This window comes from Pimephales promelas, chromosome 10, assembly GCF_988280905.1.
Source record: "Pimephales promelas chromosome 10, fPimPro1.hap1.1, whole genome shotgun sequence".
Taxonomy (NCBI): Eukaryota; Metazoa; Chordata; class Actinopteri; order Cypriniformes; family Leuciscidae; genus Pimephales; species Pimephales promelas.
The window spans coordinates 19,622,151-19,644,153 of NC_142778.1; the positions used below are offsets into that span (position 1 = coordinate 19,622,151).

At 39.3% G+C, this 22,003-nt stretch overlaps 1 pseudogene; it reads left to right on the plus strand.

The window, feature by feature from the left end:
- The first annotated feature begins 2,617 nt into the window (after positions 1–2,617).
- Positions 2,618–16,304, plus strand: LOC148977400 (cholinesterase-like; annotated as a pseudogene).
- Positions 16,305–22,003: the final 5,699 nt, after the last annotated feature.

Consider the following 22,003-nt stretch of genomic DNA (forward strand, 5'->3'; position numbering starts at 1 on the left):
TGCATTTTCTACTTAAGGAAATAAGTTCTTCTCAATAACGTAGACACTCAGTCTTCTTGGTCAATCTGTCTGGTTCAGGCAGGTCATATTAATCAAGCAGGATTTACCCACTATCACAACAAGCAATCGGGGTGTCTAATTTTAGATTTTTTTTTCTTTTTTTTTTGCACTTGGAGCTGAGTAATCTGGAGAGGGTTGAAGGGGTTGTTGGGTGTCTCATCATACTGAATGAGTCATAGAGAGCATTTTGATTGTCTGAGCTTTACTTTCCATCCGGAGTAAGCTGAAATCGAGGTGTCATTAATAGCTGTCTGACTGTCTCTGCTGGCTCCTACCTCACTTGTGTAGCCATGTAATGTCACAACAATACACTGTTTTGTTACAGGGGAGATGTAATTTTACCCTCATATCATTTCAGTAAATTCATTTAACCTAATTAAAAACTCAGTAGACAGAGTCTGACATGTAATCTGTATATTGTTTTATTCATTGTATTAATTTCATTCATTGTAGTAATTTTACTTGGGTTTGAGGTCACTTTAAGAATCTTATGTAGAAATAATTTGATTGATTTAAATTTTTTATTGTTATTTTTATTATATGGAAGGCAGTTTATGTACAGTGCTTAACATAAGTGAACACACCCATGCTAAAGTGGACTAACCAGAGGATTAAAAAAATCATCTTTTGGAAATTGATCTTAATCCAGTGATTTAAAAAAATGGATATAACCCCATGCCAACAAACCATGGGGTACTTTCCATAAGATCATCTCTCATTGCAAATCAAATCAGCTATTAGGCTAACTGAAATAAAACCATGCCAATCTCTAGGTATGATGAAAAGTATGTGATGATATGGGGCTATTTTAATTCCAAAGGCCAAGGGAACTTTATCAGGAAGCATAGTTTCCTGGAACCATGAAATTAAATACTGGCCTTTAAAAATAAAAATCTGCCTGCCTCTATGGGAATTTAACATAGGGGTGTCCTGACTTATGACCCCTGTATTTTAAGGAAGAACATTTATTTATTTACGAAAGATTTATTCACAAAGAAAGTTGGTGTCCTTAAAGGTTGAATTTTTCCTTAATTGTTTTAATTAAGGCATTAAGATCAATTGTTTTAATTAAGGCATTAAGATCAATTTCCAAAAGATGATTTTTGTTTTACTCTTTTTAGTCAACTTTAGCATGTGTGTGTTTACTTATGCTAAACACTGTTATCAATTTGTTTATTATCTGTTCTTGTAAGATTTTGAAAACTTGTTTATTTATTTATTTATTTAAATAGAAAAGGGACAGAGTAGATTAATCAACATTCATGAATGTAAATGTACTAGTTAGTTTTCATCGGTAGTCCATTTGCCAGATCGTATTAAGCCTGAAGATAGTAAAACATAACAACAATAAACTAGAACTTGTATACAATTCTGTAAAATACAATTAAACATATTATACAAAAAGACAATATATATGTACACAATAAAAAGTGAAATCAAATAAAACAATACAAATACATTGTTGTGAGTTAAATAATAATAATAATAATTAAATTATTATTATTATTAAAGTCCCATGTGAAATCAAAATTGAACCTATTTACTTTGTTAGCGCATATTACTAGTCTTGTGGTGAACAATTAATCCGTGTGTCATGATGTGGTTTTGTATCTTTGTCTTTGTATTATTAGTGGTTCCCTGTCTATTGAGTTTTCCAGGTGTTTCCTATTGTCCACGCCCCCTTGTTACCTTGTTAAGTTTGCTTGTCTGATTATTTAAGCCCTGTGTTTCTGCCTTAGTTTGTGAGTTGTTGAATGTGTGTTGTCGGCGGTATTTCGTGCTTTTGAGTCATGTATCTGAGTCTTTGTCTACGTATGTAGTTTGTCTAAATACCAAAGAAAGTTGGAACACCACGGTACCGGCATCACACCGTGCAAGTAAAAATATATTAAAAAAACGTTTTACCTTGGTAATCTTTAATCAAAATCTGAAGTTACTTCCGGTCTGGAACGGTTTCTTTTTCTGATGACGTAGGTTTCACAGCTTGGGTGGGGAAACGCTTAACCACTCCCCTCAAACCGTTAGTTTGCTACGAGCGAGAGATGGAGTTTTCCAGTTTTCCCACATGGAATTATTCAATCTGCTCTAATTGCACCTCTTGTTACTCTGTTTACTATATATTTAAATTTACTAAAATCAGCCAGAGAAGAAGGAGGAGCTAAACCATACATTTATTTAAAATGTGACAAAGATGAAAACTAAATATTTTTAGTTATTATTATTTTTTATCTAAACGTTTAAGTGTTTGTTTGTATAATAATTAAAATGGTTTTAGAACTAGAGTCAAATTAGACCAGCTTGTCAAACAATATGTGACATTTTTTATGTGGGTTTTGAAATCAAGAAAGGACTTCTAATGTACCCCTATTACATTCTGAAACAACCTGTAATCTCTCTCCCAAAATAAAAATATCCTGCCTTATATCAGCACTGTGGTGTTTAGAAAGGAACATAAAGACTATTTTGACTCCTTTTATTTCAGATAACTCTGATTGGATGTAACTTCAGCTTTAATCATGGGGGTGTTGTTTAAAAAAATAAAAATAAATTGATGAATATGACTTTATTTATCAGCCTTGAATACACCATGATGGGCATTCACATCATATCTACTTTGCCGATTCTGGCTTTTTTGTTCTTTCAACCGTCGGCAGGGCAAGATGAACTGATCGTCTCCACTGGCAAAGTCAGAGGACTGAGGCTTCCTGTGCCGGGAGGTTCAGGGTATGTGGGGGCCTTCCTTGGGAATGCAAAGACTCCATTGGACCTGCTTTGGTTCAAATGACCAGAGCCTGCTGAAGAGTGGAATGGGATATGAGGTGCCACCCGGTACTCCAATTCCTGCTTCCAGGAACAGGATTCATTGTACCCAGGATTACCTGGAGCTGAGATGTGGAATCCCAACACCAGGATTAGTGAAGACTGTACCTCAATGGCTGGACTCCCTCAAACAACCTCTAGAACCAAGCCAAAACTGTTAGTCCCAGTTATGGTGTGGATCAATGGTGGAGGCTTTTCCACAGGTATTGCCTCCCTGGATGTGTACGATGTGTCGAGACAAGTGGTGGTGGTGTCAATGAATTACAGAGTAGTTGCATTGGGTTTCCTATCTCTACCTAAAAGTAAAAGTGTTAAAGGTAATGCTGGTCTGTTTGATCAGCGCTTCTCCGTTACCTTGTTTGGAGAGAGTGCCGGTGCTGGCTCTGTGGGACACCATTTGCTTTCACAGGGCAGCCATGGTCTGTTCACCCGCTCCAATTCTCCAGAATGGCAGTCCCAATGCCATGTGGGCAACCGTGGAGCCAGCTCAGGCCTGGAACTGTTCTTTGACTCTGTCTCAGCTTCTGAACTGCCCACTTGTACACTTTTCATCTGTTGATGAAATGGAGGCTTGCTTAAGAGCAGTTGAACCTGAGAAGATAGTCAGTCTTCAATTAAATGTCATTCTTTATCCTATGATAATAAATGTGCCCTTTCCTCCAACAGTGGATAGAGAATTTCGGTTAGACATGCCGAGTGTCTTAATCCCGTCAGGACGTTTTCTAAAGACAGAAGTTTTTTTGGGATTGAACAAAGATGAAGGGACATACCTCCTTGTATATGGTGCACCTGGATTTGGCATCCGTGACCAGAGTCTTATCAATCGAGACCAATTCCTCACTGGTGCATCATTGGGCCTCCCTAAGACACTTAACCCCTACTCCAGAGGCGTGCGACCTCTGACATATATAGAAATTGTAAGTTGCTTTGGATATAAGTGTCAGTTAAATGAGTAAATCTAAATGTAAATAAATGTAAATATTTTAAACTTGCGTGTGAAAAGGTTAAATGGACAACTTTGTGCCTTACTCTGGGACGCGTCACTGTCAAACCCTCTTGAGGTGTCGTGGGCTAGTCAACGAAACACTGAGGATGGAAGGTGCCCACTTGAAGACCCTAGAGATGTCCCCTACTTGGCTCAATCCAGACGGTTGTCGTGCTGGTCCACTAGGGAAACCACACTGTAGTTGCAGCCGTTGTGTGTGCTGATGCACCAAGTACACTGCAGCCGTTAACACCAGACTGAAGGGGAGTCACCACCATATGGAAAGAAGCGTAAATGAATGGAGAAGTATAGTTTACTGTAAAGCATGAAATCAGCGTGAAGTCTTAACATCCAGACTTGTGTAATTGAAATCAACTCCACGTGTGTAGTGTTCAGTGTTGGGTGTAACTAATTACTAAGTAATTAGTTACTATAATTTAATTAATTTTCCCTTGAAAATGTAAAGTAAGGGATTACTCTTCATTTATCTGTAATTTAATTACAGTTACTTCTGATGTAATTGAGGTAAATACTGTGTATAGATCAATCCGATCTCAAAACGATTCGTATGTATTTTATGAGGTCGTAAATTGTACGACCGCACTCGTACAAATTCGTATGAATTGTAGAATATGTATGAAAAAAGTGTGAAATGTCATGAGATCAGACATTAAACAATAGTGGGTTTAACATCAAAATGTATTGTCTGATGTTAAAAAGTATGTTCTGTTTAAGGATAATTCATGCAATTTTGTAGTATTTATTTGAAATAATTAAAACAGATTCATGTCTATCCTTGTATTCAGCTGGTTGAGATTGATATGGGATTTTGAAAGTAATTAGTAATTAAATACTTTTTAGAGAGAGTAATTAGTACAGTAATCTAATTACATGGTTGAAGAGGTAATTAGTAACTAGTAATTAATTACTTTTTTAGAGTAACTTACCCAACACTGGTTGTGTCAGAAAGCACCACAGGCATTCTGAGATAAGCTCAGTGGGATAAGCACATTATCATTTAAAGACACATGCACTTAAACAGCGTGCTGAATACAGAGCTGTTTTTGACCAGGTAAAATTAGTGTTTTCTTACAATACTAATGATAATTATTAATTATCATTATTATGAACTTTTTATTTAGACCCTAAAGAATCAAATTAACTTGTGTGAAAATGCCACTATATGACCCCTTTAAGGGTACTGTCCGTGTGACAAGCTACAGGTACAATTGTTGTACACATTTTCTGATAATGTGGAAGATAAAAGGAAGTTGTTTTTCTGTCTTGCCAGTGGGGTGGCTGTCAAATTTCATTTGTTCTTACATACAGGGGTTGGACAAAAAAACTGAAACACCTGGTTTTACTACACAATAATTTGTTAGAATGGTGAGGGCCTCATTTTGCATCCAAATACAGCACCAATTGACAGATAGAAGTCCTTCACAGTGACCAGAGGGATTATGAGCCGTTCCTCTTCCAGAACAGTCACTATATGATGCTGGTGGACTCGCTCCTCCAAAACACCTCAATAATATTCAGATCTGGTGACTGTCAGACCATGGGAGATGTTCAACGTCACTTTCATCTTCATCAAACCCTTCTGTCACAAGTCTTGCTGTGTGTGTTGGTGCATGATCATGCTGATACACCGTTTGAGCATCAGGTGCTCATGATCCTTCAGAAGCGTTTGGTAGTCCTCGGCAGTGTCGTGTCCATCAAATACAATCAGGATTGTAATGATATTGGAGCTCAAACCATCACTGATCCACCCGTGCTTCACTCTGAAGATTGGCCGCCAGGCATATAGATGTGAAACCTCCAACATTGGCCAGTGTTTCAGTTTCATTGTCCAACCCCTGTATATTCACATATCACTTGTGCTGACAACACACCAGTTTTGACCTCAATAATGTCATCATTGACATTTCAGTCAATTAGGCTTAGGCTTGAAAGCTACCTAGAACATTTTCACTGAATAACAACTTCAATGTAGTCGTTAGTCTGTTTAACAGATAAAAAAAACCCCATGTGACTTGTACCATCATAAGCATTGTGGTGTATAAACATAGAAATATGTTATTTTTTTCCTTTTGAAGCATCTGACCGGATTTTTTTTTCTCCTTCACTGTTTGGAGAAAAATCAGTTTACGAATTCTGCCTATTAGTTTTCCACAGAACAGGAAAAAAGAACGTTGTAAGGTGTTGGAATGACAATTTTTCATTCTTGACTGAACAATTATTTTATAACTGAGAATATCATACTCAAATTTTGTTTACACAAGACAGTTTCAATGTATTTGTGTATACATTTATTATAAACAGTTAAGGAATTATTTACGTTTATCTTTGAGAAATATTTTAGATGTTTAATCCATAATATCTTAGTGAAGACAGGCTTTCATCTGCTCACAGTTGTTCAGTTGATGTGTAAAAAAAAAAACAAGTCTTGCTGTTGCTGGCAGGCTAGTGTTGATTTGCATCCTCATTTGTTTGGCATAAATTATAGAGAAGCAGAAACAGCCTTTATTGTGGCTGTGAGCAAGCTTAGTTTCTTTCAATTAACACTTCATACACTCTTCACGCTAGAGGGAAATGACATGATGCTAATTTATCAATGAACATGATCAGTAAACAAGATCACAATGAAACATGCTGAAGTTAATCTTTTGCTGAAATGGACAGATTCGCTTATTAAAATATCGGTTGCAATTTCTTAAGTATTGTTTTGAAGACTTTACTTTGCTGGGATTGTGCATTAAGATTCAAAGCCTCTTGTTGTAATGGACTGCAAGGCATTCTTTACAAGAGTGCATCAACGTCATAGCTATTGAGTCATACCATATACAGTATATATATATATATATATATATATATATTTTTTTTTTTTTTTTAATTTTTTTTTGGGCTTCAGTTGTTTTGGAGCATGTATTGATGTAACTTGGTACCAAACATAAACTGACCTTTCAGTCTATTTCCTGGCTTGATGTTTCAGGTATCCAAGTATGGAGGGAGTAGATTGGTCGCCATTCATGCTGGAACATCAACAGTATGTCACGCTTAACACTGGCCTGTCACAAACATTCCGAATGCTTGGAGCCCAGCAGTGCAAGTTCTGGGACAGTTTCCTGCCAAAACTGTGGTATGTCACAGGTGAGAGTCACAGAATGAGAACAACCACCCACCCACACCACATAAACAAAGAAAACCACGACATGTTCGCTTCTGCATGTCTCTTCAGCTCTGCCTGGCCAGCACATGTGTCATCTTCTAGTCTCTTGAGGACAGCTGTAGTGCAGACCTGGCCAGCTAGTGGAGCTTAATGCAGGACCGGAGAGGGTTGAGTGTTTCAGAAGCACAGCAATTATTTACATTTACATTTTTGCATTTGGTAGATGCTTTTATCTAAAGCAACTTGCATTGCATTCAAGATATAAACTTTATCAGTGGAACATACAACATTAAGGCCATGGGTTTGATTCTCAGCCATGAACTATTTGAGCTACAGAAATCCTTGTAGATTATTAAACTATACAATTAGATTATTACACTACTTTAAATAAAGAAAATGTGAGCAATTAAATGTGACAAATGATGCCAACTTTAAACTTACGGTAGTGAATGAGACGGAATCATCTAATATTGCAAAGCTGGCAAAAAAAATTGGAGTCACGGAACTCAACATTCGACGGTGGCGAGCACAAAAAGAATGACTGAGGAAACAGCCAAAGGAAAGCTTAACGTGGACCTCAAAGTGACAAGTATGCAGAACTTGATGACAGAATCTATGAATATGTGATAGAAAAACGTTGGGATGCGATGCCAATCACAAGAGAAATCATTCGCCTGAGGGCTCTAGAGATAGCCAAGGAGCTGAACATACCGACAAGGAATTTAAAGCTAGCGTTGGGTGGTGTACACAAATTATGCAGTGCAAAGGGCTGACACTGCGTCGTAGAACAAGTCTGGCCCAAGGCCTGCCCTCAGACTTCGAGAAGAAGTTGCTGTACTTTTTAGCGATATGCATAAACTGAGGAAAACTTACTCATACAGATAGGGAATGATGACCAAACACCAGTGTTTTTTGACATGCCAACATCTGTCACTGTTGCCAAGAAAGGGCAGAAATCAGTTATTTGTGTGATCTACTGGAAATTAAAAAAAAAACGGAATCACTGTAATGTTGTCGTGGCTCAAGGATGGGACCAATCTCTCCCTTTATGTGATTTTGAAACTCAAGACTATGCCAAAAGAGACAATGCCATTATCGTACATGCCCAGGAAATGTCTTGATGGATACTGACCTGGTAGTGGACTGGCTCAAATAGTGTGGGGCAGGTGCCAGAGTGCCACGTTGCTCTGAAAGAAATATACTCACTTTGGATGCATTCCGCGACACTTGATGGAGCCCGTCAAAAATAAAGCGTGGAAAATGAACGGTGATCTAGTGATCATACCAGGGGGGATGACAAGCCAGCTGTATTAGATGTAGTCGTCAACAAACCATTCAAAGTTAATCTGTGCAAGAGGTTCACTGAGAGGCTCCTGTCAGGCGATCACTCACTGACGCCTACTGGAAAACTTAAGAAGCCAGCAGTGCATCTGCTCTGTACTTGGATCCTCCAAGCATGGGATGCCATAAGCCAGGAGAGCATCATTCATTGATTTAAGAAATGCTGCATATCGAATTGGGAGCAAGGATGACATTCTATGGAAGGGGCTTGTGGAGCATCATGATAGTGATGACAGCCTCTTTGAGGAATATAACTAGTAAGGTCCATTTGCACTGCTGTTCGTATTGCAATTGGTTTGTTTAAAGATTTCAATTTCAGATGTGTTTGATTAAAAGCATATGTTTATTTTCTATCTATCTTCACAGTTCCACAATTACTGGTACATACATACAAAATTATTACATTTTTGTTTGTTGTCACTCATTTATTAATTTCTGAACTCATTGACAGAGGGCACTTTATTTTGTGACAAATTAGTCCAACCATTTAATGAATGGTGTTAATGTTTTTTTTTTTTTTCCAATGAATTATCTCTAGAATTTTCAAATAAAATCATTTTCTGTTGGAAACCAGATATTTTTCCACAAAAACACTTTTTTTCCACAAAAATTTTTTTTGGGGGGGGGTGTAGTTTCTGGTATAGCAGGTTTGATATTCTATTTGTTAGTGAATATTTTGCTAAAGGTTTAAGAGTGGAAGCTATTTGAAGAGAAAGTTAAAAGCATTTTGCTGTAGTTCCTTGCTCATTTAAACCATTTCAACTAAACATGTAGCTTGTGGTCTGTTTCCAGCCCTCCAGTTAGAGACGTGTGCTTTTAAGTGCGTTACTAAACATAAGGTGGGAGAGCAAGTCACAGCATTATGTACTGGAAGCATGTTGCTTGTACGTTTTATATTTAAACAGCTTTTGGCACACTTAAAATCATCTTGTAAACCTTGGGCTGTCTTCACAGCTGTCATTACTGGTTAAAGCAATGAATATAGACTGATGCTTTTAATTTGCTTTTTGGAGGTCTTCGCAAGGTGATGCTCAATACTGTAGGGTCTGGAAACTCTTGAAGTTCTGGCTGTCAGTATTATCGGTGGTTGAAAATGGAAGAGAATTGGAGTTCCAGGTAGTGCCACCGTAGGGAGCAGAATTGAATTTGACACTGAAATGGAATGAATCGATTCTGAACTGAGTCTATGTGAAGCCTTGTCTTGTTTATGTACTGGAGGTCAGGCGCCAGCAACTGCGCATACAAATGCACATATGCACAAATTGAATTATTGTCACTGCGGGCCATGTGCAGTCTCAGTCTCCCTGGCGCTTGTGAAGGCAAAACCATTCCCAGAGGATTCGCTACCTCGCCTGTTTTGAGACTGCAACGCTTATGCACAAATAAGGTTTGTGTGTGTGTGTGTGTGGTGGGGGCAAATGAATGAAGAAATCTTATCAACTCTGCTCATAAATATATTAATCAGTGACGCAGCACCAGTCATAGTAGCTGATTGGGTAAAAGGCACATAAGTGGGATCAGGTCTAGATGGTAAACTCTGTTTGGCCTCTGCTTTTATACCAAAACTAGTCTGTAAAGTAAACAGTGATTTATGGAGTTTGAAACAAGTTGATGCCATAAACTTATTTCAGATACAATCTCCCAGGGGTATTCTGGGATTAAGTGTCTTAATCAAGAGTAAATCATTGATAGCTCATGGCAAGCTACTTGCAGGGATTGAACCAGCAGCCAGCCCTAAACATTAGCATTATAGCATGCATAAAATGCTGGTATTTGAAACCAGCTATGTCATTTGGGTAATTTCTACAATGTAGTACATTTTCATGTACCCATAAAGACTTAATACATTATATCATTTTTAAACTCAGAATTTTTTTAATCACAATATCACAAACAAGTAGACACAGGGGCAACCAAAATGTTTAAAACGAAACATTTAATTGTTTTATTTCGTAAGCTAATCATTTTGTTTGTTCTTGAGTCTAAATCACTTTCCATTCTGTCAGTCTTTTGCAAAATCCCTTTAACTAACAAAGCTAATTCATCCTCTAGTAAGTGACATATATTGGATTGAAAACTACCTCACAAATGTATTGACAATGGATTTGATGTTTCATTGCCACTGTGCATAATTAAGTATTAATTAAGTGCATATTTCAGAAAGTCTGGTATATCCTTTAATAGAAAAATGTATCACGGCCCCATTTATTGTATAAAGTTACATAGTTGCAAAGTTACTGCATAATGTTGACCATGCTTCAATATCTGACGCTTTAGGCACCCTTTAGTGTCAGTTAGGGTGTATTCGCACCAGGAAAGTCCGATAGTTCACTTGCTTTGGTCCGGACCAAATAATTTTTTTTTTTTTTTTGGTACGGTTCGCTTTCACACTGCTCTTTTTGCAAGTGAACCAAAATTTGTAAACCAAACCACACGTGTGCTAAGGTCGTCCATTCATTGGACAAGGATTCTCAAGGGAAATCAGGAAGTGCAAAAAAAGGCTCAGCATGGAGATATTTCCATATATTTCATACTGCAATATTTGTTCTTTTACTAATTTTGTGTTAATTTTGTACAAACGCAATATGAAGAAACTAATGAGTATCATATGATACAATGTCATCTATACGAAGTTGTAATTCGGATTTTGAGAAGACGACGAGTGTAACGTTTGAGTGGCTCTATAAACGCGGGGAAATACGACAACTCTCGTCTCTCGTGCATCTTTTCATTTGACCATCTACTGTTTTTTTTTTTTATCTCTGGGCAACATCTCAACTTTGCGTTACAAGTGGCACTGCACAGAAGACGGAGAAGGTATAAAGTTTTCATTCATAGAGAGGGGCTCAGTTCACTCATTCAAATAATGAGATTCTTATTGTGTACTAACAAGTGCTGTCAATGTTAACGCTTGCGATTCAGTTTGTCCAGTTTAACGTAAATTAACGCATCATCATCCTTGTATTGTAACTATCCTTACGTTTATATATAGAATTTTTCTCGGCACTCGCTTTAAGGGGGGAACTCGTCAACCACCACCAAAAGGTGGTGAACTGCAAATGCTTTATGAACTGCAAATGATTTTTTTTTTGCATCTTTGCGCGATTAGACATTCACACACGATGCGCAGAAAGACGCGCAATATTCTCTTTCGACGCAGTGCTTTCTTGCAATTGGGTCGGTTCATGTTCACACCGTAAACGAACCGTACCGAGACCACCTCTTCAGCTGGGTCTCGGTTTGGTTGTTTGGTCCGCACCCGAGTTCGATTGCTGTATTCACACCTGCCCAAAAGGTCCGCACCAAGGGGGCAAACGAACTAGAGTTCGATTCAATCGAACCAAACAAGGCAGGTGTGAATACACCCTTAGATGACGACCTAGGATCGCATCTAACCCTTACCCTACCCCAGACCTAAACCTAACGTAATGCAACCAGGGTTGCCAACTTTTGAGTTTTGCTTGGAGTGAGATTTTTTTTTTTTGGGGGGGGGGGGGGGGGTGTGTGGGGGGGGAATCACAAGATCTTGTAGGGCACAATGTATAGTTTGTCCAATTTTAATTTGGCATTAGGCTAACAGTTTTACTGATTAAAAAAACAGTTGGGAGTAAAGTTCATAAATTATTGTTCTTTCCCATATGATTTATTAAAACTATATTGAGACCTCTGTCCTTCTAGGGGGGTTCGGGGGCATGCTCCCCCGTAAGAAAATTTTGTACATTTTAAGGTTAAATGCATCAATCTGGTGCAATTTGAGAGCTCAAAATTAAGAGTTTTAACCGGCTTCAAATCATGAACTGTGACATTCAACAAAGCAAAAGCCTCGACTTGTACCTGGACATTAAAGAGTGATCAAACATCTTTTTAGTTATGATATAAAGTCTATGATATAAAGACTTTATGATATAAAGTCTCAGTCTCTTTTAGAAAGCAATAAACGATTATTATAATAATGTAATAATGATTTATATAATTATTCCTATTACGTAAAATCCATATAGGCCTAGTCTATAAATGTAGGCTGCTGTATAAATGAAAATGAATATTTCAAAAGTATATTTTACTTACACTATTGTATAGGAAAATTACAATAGTTTTGTCCTAATTTCTTCACTTGCAAGAAATAAACCCTTGAGCTTTTATTTTGGAGTAAACACCAGATGAGAAGAGAGAGTAAAAGCCGGATTCGAACTCGGGTCGAACGCGTCAAAGTTTGCTATCAGCACCTCACGCCCTCGCCCTACGCCACTGTAGATATTTAGTGAAAGATATCTTTTTTGCTAAAAAGACAGGCACGTAGTGCAAATGTACGCTCTCAACTCACGTTCAAGGTCAGAGGCAGCGCAGCGTCTCTCTGTGCATCGCAAAAGCCCGTGTTGACAGTTTGTTAATATAAAGCGGGAGATTACCAGATACAGTATTTTGCTCGTGCCCTGTGGGTGTTGTAGCCTAGGCAACTGTATCACGTGCCGTTTGAACTGACGCGCTACTGCGTTCTGTCACATTTAAAAGCGCCAAAACGCTCCATATCAGGAGTAAACTTCTCTGTAGTCTGTCGGTGTCATCTTTTCCCGCGATTTTTCTCTGCGTCCAGTCAGTAGTTAAGAGCCTGAACTTGCTTATAGTAATACAAAAAAAAATACAGCCCAGAAGAATGTCTAATTTAGCGTGAGATTTCTATGTTGAGCGTGAGACCGTGAGATTGAGGCTGAATGCGTGTGTGTCACGCCAGATGCGTGAGAGTTGGCAACCCTGTGCAACTGGTGCTTTACCTGTAGCGTCAGTTAGATGACGCCCTAGGATCGTATCATGTAACTGACGCTAAAGGGTGCCTAAAGCGTCGGATATTGAAGCGTGGTTAAAATTGTCAGTTAGATGACGCCTTGGGATGAGAATGCGTTGGCATAACATGAATGAATGCCATGTTGCTTACTCTTTTTAAATTATATAATATGCATTTTTGAAGAACTTTGTTGACTCAAATGAAACACAAATGTTCTTGATGTTCAAGTGATTCTGTCATGAGAATCTTTTCATGATTGTGAAGTCTCTCACTTCATTTCATTCTAAATAAAGAACATGATTATTTTGCCATGTTCTGCTTTCTCTCTCTTTCTGACATTGATCAAGTGGCATTCTGTTGCATGCAAGCCGTGAGTCTCTATTCTGAACAATTTCATTTAACCATAGAACTTGTGCTTGAAAGTAAGGGAGCTAAAATAGTAGTAACATTTAAATAGTGTTTTCAGCAGCACTGAATGCTCTGTGAAAATGAGACTTGTAAGTAATGCAACAGGAATTTTACCATAGCATTTCCATGAATAACCAGACAACAATTAATTAACTTACCAACTTTTTTTTATTTTTATGAATTATCAGGGTTGTGCACTTTAAGATGTCATTCTGCTGGGTTAGTTTGAATCATTGGTATGCTGCTTAGAATAGTTGGTCTTTAAAGGAATAGTTCCCCTAAAAATGTTGCATGCTGTGGAACACAAGAAGAATTGTTAAAACGGTCAAAATGCACCTTAAAATTGTATAAATATTTTGTCTTCTTGTGTCATACGATAGCACAGTATCTCTTCTTTTTTTAATAATAATAATAATAATAATACATTTTATTTAAAGCGCCTTATCAGGACACCCAATGACACTACAAAGCAGATAAAAACCATTAAAACAAAAAACAATAAAATTGGCAAGACAACATTGGGGTGATATGGGTCAGGTGGAATATGAATGTCTAAACAACAGAGTTTTGAGTTTGGATTTAAAAAGATTAAATGAGTCCATGGTACGAAGATCTGGAGGGAGGGTATTCCAAAGATGGGGAGCAGAGTGACTAAATGCCCTGCCCCTCATTGTGACAAGACGAGCAGAGGGAACAGAAAGCTGGCAGTTGTGAGAGGATCGGAGTGAACGAGTAGGGATATTTAAATGAAGAAGATCTGAGATATATGAAGGAGCCATGTTATGAACTGCTTTGAAGGTGATGAGAAGTATTTTAAAAATGATCCTCTGTTTGACAGGAAGCCAGTGTAGCTGTTGCAAGACGGGAGTGATATGATGAGAAATGGGGGTCTGAGTAATCAGGCATGCAGCAGAGTTCTGTAGGAGCTGCAGCTTCCAGAGCGACTTGTTAGGGAAGCCAAACAGAAGTTAGTTGAAGTAATTTAACCGAGATGTGATGAGGCTGTGAACCAGGATGGCAGTGGTTTTGGGAGTAAGAAAGGGACGGAGGCAGGCAATATTACGCAGGTGGAAATAGGCTGACCGGGTGATGCTATTAATGTGAGAGTGGAAAGATAAAGTGCTGTCAAGGACGACACCAGACTCTTAACCTGAGGGGAGGGAAGGACAGTTGAGTTATCAATGGTAATGGAAACTGTATTAGCTTTGGAGAGGGTATGAGGTGAGCCCACTAGGAGGACTTCGGTTTTTGAGCTGTTCAGTTTGAGAAAGTTAGATGAAAACCAAGAGTGAATTTCTTGGAGACAGAGGGTAAGAGAGGTTGGTGGGAGTAAAGAAGATGGTTTAGTAGAAAGGTAGAGCTGGGTGTCGTCAGCATAGCAATGAAATTTAATGTTATGTTTACGGTGAATGTGAGCAAGAGGGAGGATGTATATGATAAAAAGGAGAGGCCCCAATACAGAGCCTTGGGGCACTCCAGTGGAGACGGGGAAGGTAACGGATTTCTGGGTTTTTAGTTGTATGAACTGTGTGCGATCTGAAATGTAAGAAGTAAACCAGGCTATGGGAGTGTGAGTGATACCAATAGATGATAATCGACTGAGGAGGATGGGATGAGAAATGGTATCGAAAGCTGCAGTGAGGTCCAAAAGAATGAGAATTGAAAGTAACCCAGAATCAGAAGCCATGAGAAGGTCATCTGTAATTTTAATGAGTGCGGTTTCAGTGCTGTGAAGGGGATGGAAGCCTGATTGAAACTGCTCGTAGATGCTATTCAACATGAGGTGATTATGAAGTTGAGAAGCGACTGTTTTTTTCCAGAATTTTGGATAAGAAGGGTAAGTTAGATATGGGACGGAGATTGCTAAAATTAGTGGGGTCCAGACCTGTTTTTTTCAGAATGGGTGTGACCGAGGCAATTTTAAATAAAAAAAATAAAAAAATAAAAAATTGTTCACAAAAAAAGAATGGGTGTGACTGAGTCAATTTTAAGTGAAGGGGGGACTGAACCGGAGCTTAGGGAAGAGTGAATAATCTCAGTGATGAGAGGGGCAAGTGAAGAGCAGCAGGATTTAACCAGGGTGGAGGGAAGTGGATCGAGCTGACATGTGAAGGTTTTAGATTTATGAATAATGTCCGAAATGGCTTGAACAGAGGGAAGGTCAAAACTTGAAAAAGTAGTAGACAGTCACGCCAGCGTTCACTCGAACCGCCATTATATATTAAAAATATGGAAAAAAAGAGTGAACTATTTTGGGTGAACTATTGCTTTAACGTTTTATCTTGGACATTATTTTGGGTTTGTGTTATTAAAGACAGTTGTCCATTGATAACAGGCCAAACATTGAGAAGAGCTTTGAATATTTGATTGAGGTTTTGGTTCTGCTCAATCAAAATACGATGTACGGCTTCATGATGAGAAAAATGTAAAGCAATTTATAACTTTTTCATTAGGGCTGTTACCACAAAAATACATACATGCACCACTGCACATCAAACTGGACCTGCCTCTCTCTCTCTCTCTCTCTCTCTCTCTCTCTCTCTCTCTCTCTCTCTCTCTCTCTCTCTCTCTCTCTCTCTCTCTCTCTCTCTCTCTCTCTTTCTGCTGTATTGAGTATTGATGAAGTGGAGTTCCAGTGGAAGTCTCAGTTCCACCGCTGGCTTTCTTACATGCTGGACTGGAAGAATCAATTTAACGACAATGCCTCTGTCAAAAATCAACAGTGTGAAAACCTTTAATGTTTGACCACATTTCCCCAAAAGCAGGCCATGCAGTGTACTTTACTACTTCAGAAAGTTTTAGAAAGCCAGAGCCCATATACATAAACAGAGGAAAGAGCTTCTGTGGTTTCTATATCTTCACTCCTTTTTACTAACTCCTTTTCACTAACTCCTTAAAGCCTTGTGGTAGAGAATTGCTATTTTGGTAACTCAAAAAATAGCAACCAGAAGAAAATCTCATCCAGGTTCTTGGGTGAGTGTTTGCTTCACAAGAAGATTTCTACTCAAAATAAAATCAATTTTTTTTTTTAATTATTTAATTATTTTTTGGTGTCCAGAAACTGAAGCTTGTTTTAGAACCATTCCGTTTTGTTTTTTTTTTTTTTTTTTTTTTTTTTTTTACAAATATGACAATACAAAGTCCATAGTAAAATGTTAGAGTGATGCATTACACACATTTCACACAGACATGATTTTTTGTGAGATTCACCTCATTAATGGCCAAGTAAATGAAATTGATTTGGTTTGGTAATAGGTGTGTATAACAGAGTGCCATCATTTTAAACTATTCATGCAATCTGATAGTGTTTAATGTGGAATATTTTTTTTTATGATTTGCTTGAGGCTTGTTCCTTGTTTTGTTATCAAAACTGTAAAGTGTAATACTTTCTATTCTAATTATTGTAGTTGAGTGAATATATATAATTAAATATGAATGAACATGAAATCCTGCTTTTTATGATGAAATATTATCATTTACACAACACATTTGTGGTGCTTTAAATAAGTAATTCTACAATGGAAATAAAGATAAATATTGTTGCAGAAACATGATGCTAATATTACATGACTAGCCTCTTTAATAACTCAGTCAGGAGTAGTTTTTTTTTTTTTTTTTTGTATTTTGTTTCTTTTGTTTCCACATATCTACTCATTAACTTAACTAATTCCACCTGCCACCTTGGAAATATCGTAACTTATTTTGAATTAAATTGTACAAATGATAATTTTACTCTTGCAGATATAAAAGATATGCTCTATTAAAGGCTTCCGACTAAAGGAAAGTCATGACTCGGACATCTTCTGATGACTTTTAACTTTTGTAAATTTATATTCAGATGCTTATCTGGCATGCCAAAAGTAATTTTCTGGAACGGCATGTGGCAAATATTTGCAAAAATATGACAAACAATATCACAATAGGCCATCAGCTTGTTGTGATGGGTGCATTTCCACTGACAGAGACTAAATCATCTGACTCATGACACAATGACCTGCTGCGCAAATGTGCAAAAAGAAAGAAAGAAAGAAAGAAAGAAAGAAAGAAAGAAAGAAATATACATACACACACAGTATATGTGTCACAGTCTCCATCTGCACAGTTCTGTCTGCGTCTTCTTCACTACACTTCCAAGGATCCTCTTGTCTCCTCACCTGAACTCACTCCCGCAATCATCCACCTGTTGATCGTCTTCATCATCTGTTTCACCTGTATTTCACCTCATTATGTTTGATTCATTCATGTATTTAGTTTGCCTGTGTTCCTTCAGTCATGGTCGGCCGTTGTAGATGTGACCCTGAGTTTGTGAGTGTTTCTGTCCGTATTCGTTTACCTGTACCTGTTTGAGTCTTCAGTAAATTAATTGAATTGGAGCATTTACCTCTTCTGTCTTCTTCTGCCTGCACTCCACAACACACACCGGGACAGAACGACCGACCTAATCACGATGGATCCTTTCCTTAGAGGATCATTTGGTGGATTTCCTCCACCTCGCTCCAGCCACAACTTTCCCGGACGACAGCCTCCGCAGCTTCTTACATGCCGGCCTCAACACCGCCACCAGAGAGCAGTTGTCTGGGAAGGGCCCTCATTGGAGCTTCGCGGCCTATGTGGAGTGGGTGCTGGTGTCCTGTGGATCATCCTTCACCGTCGATGACGTCACCAGCCCCACTCCAACGCCCGAGCCCTCCTCACCGCTGGTTCCGTCCAGTCCCGCCGAGCCCGAGATCTCCTCACCGCTGGTTCCGTCCAGCCCTGCCGAACCTGAGCCCTCCTCACTGCTGGTTCCGTCCAGCCCTGCCGAACCTGAGCCCTCCTCACTGCTGGTTCCGTCCAGCCCCGCCGAGCCCGAGATATCTTCACCGCTGGTTCCGTCCAGCCAGCGCCGGAGACTGTCCAGCCGGGGACCATCCAGGCGGAGACCGAGACCAGGATCCCACCCAGCCTCCCTCTCCCACCTCCTCTACTCTGTTTCCTGTCAGCCCTTCTGCCTTCCAGCCCTCCTGATCCAGCCTGGTCGGTGGATCCCCGGTCTCTTCCTCAAACCTCCTCTCCCTGGACACTTCTTCGGCCCCTCGTCCCATCTGCTCCCCTTGGCTCTTACCTCCCTCGGCTCCCTCGTCCCCCTGGATTCACTTTGGTCCCTCGCCATGTCCTTTGCTGTCCCTGTCGTCACTTCCGTCACCTGAGCCCGCGGGATCAGCATGTTCCTCCAGTTCAGCATAATCTCCTTGTCTCGTCGGCCCTACGGCTTCACCCCGGTCTCCTCTCCCATCTGCTCCGCCCCTGTCAGTCGGCCCCCTGGTGTCGTCAGTCCAGCCTCCGTCTCGTCTCCTCCCTCCATCGGCTCCGCCCTGGTCTCGCCCTTAGCCTGCTCCGCCCTGGTCTCGCCCTTAGCCTGCTCCGCCCTGGTCTCGCCCTTAGCCTGCTCTGCCCTGGTCTCGCCCTTAGCCTGCTCCGCCCTGGTCTCATCCTCAGCCTGCTCCGCCCTGGTCTCATCCTCAGCCTGCTCCGCCCTGGCCTCGCCCTCAGCCTGCTCCGAGGGCTCTGTTTTTCACCTCATTATGTTTGATTCATTCATTTATTTAGTTTGCCTGTGTTCCTTCAGTCATGGTCGGTCGTTGTAGATGTTACCCTGAGTTTGTGAGTGTTCCTGCCCGTATTCGTTTACCTGTACCTGTTTGAGTCTTCAGTACATTAATTGCATTGGAGCATTTGCCTCTTCTGTCTTCTTCTGCCTGCACTCCACAACACACACTGGGACAATATACTTAAAAAGTATTGTAGGTTCCCAAATCACAATGGTGTATTATGTACAATAGCTAGCCTACAATTTAAGTTCTCCAAATAACTGTTATAAAACTTAGAAAATTCACTTTGAAAACAGAATACATATCCCCCAATGCTGAAAAAAAGTTTTAAAAAACACCAGAAAATTATGTTAATTATGTACTGAAATGAATTGTATTTCAAGTGCAAACTGTGAAAATTGAGCAAACTTACAAGCTGTTTCCAAATTACATGACACTAGTTACACTGATGCATACAACCTAGTTGGATTCTATGGTTATTGTGGTTTAAAGAAAAAAAAAGAGTTCAAATTCATCAAGGTTCAGAGACTTGACTCTCCTGGACTCCTCACTTAAGACACCTTAATTGCTCAGTCTAAAATCAATCAGGGTTGAGCGCAGGTAACTCTTTACCAGATTAAGAGTAGAGAAGCAGAGTTCACATGCAGCTTTACTCACAGGAATGGCAACAGCAATTTTGCACAATCTAAAGAGCTTGTGGAATACCTCTTTAAATGACTCAGTGAGCACAGTCAAATCTACAACACTAGTGGGATTCTGTATGCCAGCTTGCACTTTTCTCTCCAGAATTATTTTCATTTTTGAAGTTCATGTCTTAGGTCATCTATGTTTCATGAATAGGTAAAGTTCTTCCTCCAGGCAAAATGTTGCACTACTGGGGTTCAAAGCTTGGATTCCCATCATAATTTCACAGTTTGGGTTTAAGAATGGTCTGTTTAACTCACTCAGCATATTGTCATGCACGGGGTAGAATATACTGTTTGTTTGTTTTTTTAGAATGTCCAACTAATTGGCACATTGTAACATGTCTGTGGAGCTTTGAGCTCTGTTTAGTCTTTCTTTTTGGAGCTGGCTTTCTTTCAATGGTGCATTGTTCAGCAGTGTTTAAGACAGAGTCCTTCAAAGTAGGATTTCCAGAGTCCTTCAAAGTAGGATTCAAGCCTGTAACAATGAAAACGATGCTTACAAGCTTCAATTAGATCCAGGGCCGAACCCAGAGATGCTGATTGAAGATTATGAGAGAGACATCTTGTGTCACCGAATCGCTCAGAGAAGGTCACTAAAAGACCAATGAATTCCATGTGTGGATGTGGATGAATGTTTCTATCTCCACTGTTTTCTCAGATATTTCCTCTAGCACACAAATTACAGCTGGTAATCATTTGAGTACAGTATTGCAAGCCATTTGTTGACAAGCCCAGCGTGTGTCACTTAATTTTTTTGCAGCTGTCTAGGTGTACCATCATACATTTCTTCCTGTAGGCTATGTTAGGCCATTTGATATGAACATGGGATGACAGTTGAGTCTCAGCAAAATTGTAAAGAAACATTCAGCTTGGCGGACTGCTTTCACTGTGTCAACTAACACTAAATTAAGGCAATGGGCATTGCAATGCACAAAAAAATGCCTGCTTTTCTACCTCCTTAATATGAGACTGAAAGCCAGAGTGCTTGCCACTAATTACGGAAACACCATCATAGGCTTGCCCAACCAGGTTACTCCTGTAATCTAAGCCTTATCTTTCAACGAGATAGATTATCTTTTTCTGTCAGTCCTGCAGCATCACGGCGCTCTGCAGCTTCAAAATGTAAGAAGCTTTCCTTAACTGCTCCTTGATAGTAGTATTTTAGCATGAGAGAGATCTGCTCTTTTTTTTTAGTTTCATCAACCATAATGGCAACCCCTTGCTTTCATTGACCTCCTTTATGATTGAGACACGCACCATTTCTTCCAATGTGTAAAAAAAATTCATTTTTAATATGATGACCGCCAATTTTTTTTAACAGTTGGGTCATGATTGCCAATGACATTTAATATTTCTAAAAAATGTTCCCTTGTTGTCAGCATCAGCTGTCTCCCTGTGACCCCTCTGGGATATATTTATATGTTTGTGCAAACATCTTGACAATGACACGCATGAAGACTTTTTTCACTTTTTTTCTCAATTCGGATTCCTCAATTGAACCAAACATATATTGGCAGTAGCCAATTCAGACTTCATGTCCTTTCAGTTTCTGTTCCTTTTTTCTGCCCTATAGTGGCCTAGTTACAGTTAAAACTCCCACTCCAACCATCCACCAAACTTTCAATGGAGTTTCATCTATTGTCCCTGCTCTTAAAAGCCTCTTCCTCTTTTTCCTTTTTGATCCCCCTTGATCACCAAGCTGACGTCTTTGCCAAGCTAGCTTAAAGTTTGCAAAGAAACCTTCACTTCTAGTTGCAGATTGTATTTTGATGTGTCTGCAGAGCTATTGTGACATCAGCACTCACAGTGTTACTTCTCACTGTCTGATTATTCAAAGATCGGAGTGCTGAAATAAATGTGTGTACTTATGAAACAAACGACTGTCGTTTTGTGTTGTGTGACATGTGAGCCATTGCTAGTTTGTGTTTTTGCTGTGTGTCCTTGAACTCACACTTCCTGCAGATAATATAAAGAAGCCACACACATTTGGGATGAATAACGATGAGGGTTTAATAGTCAAGCAGATGGAGTTTGGGATCTTAAATGCCACAGTTGTTCATTTGTGCACTAATCATATAAAGATGCTACTTGACTGACCTTTATAAAGCATTTGATTGAAGGTGGCATTGCACTCTTTTATAAAAGGCCAATATATATATA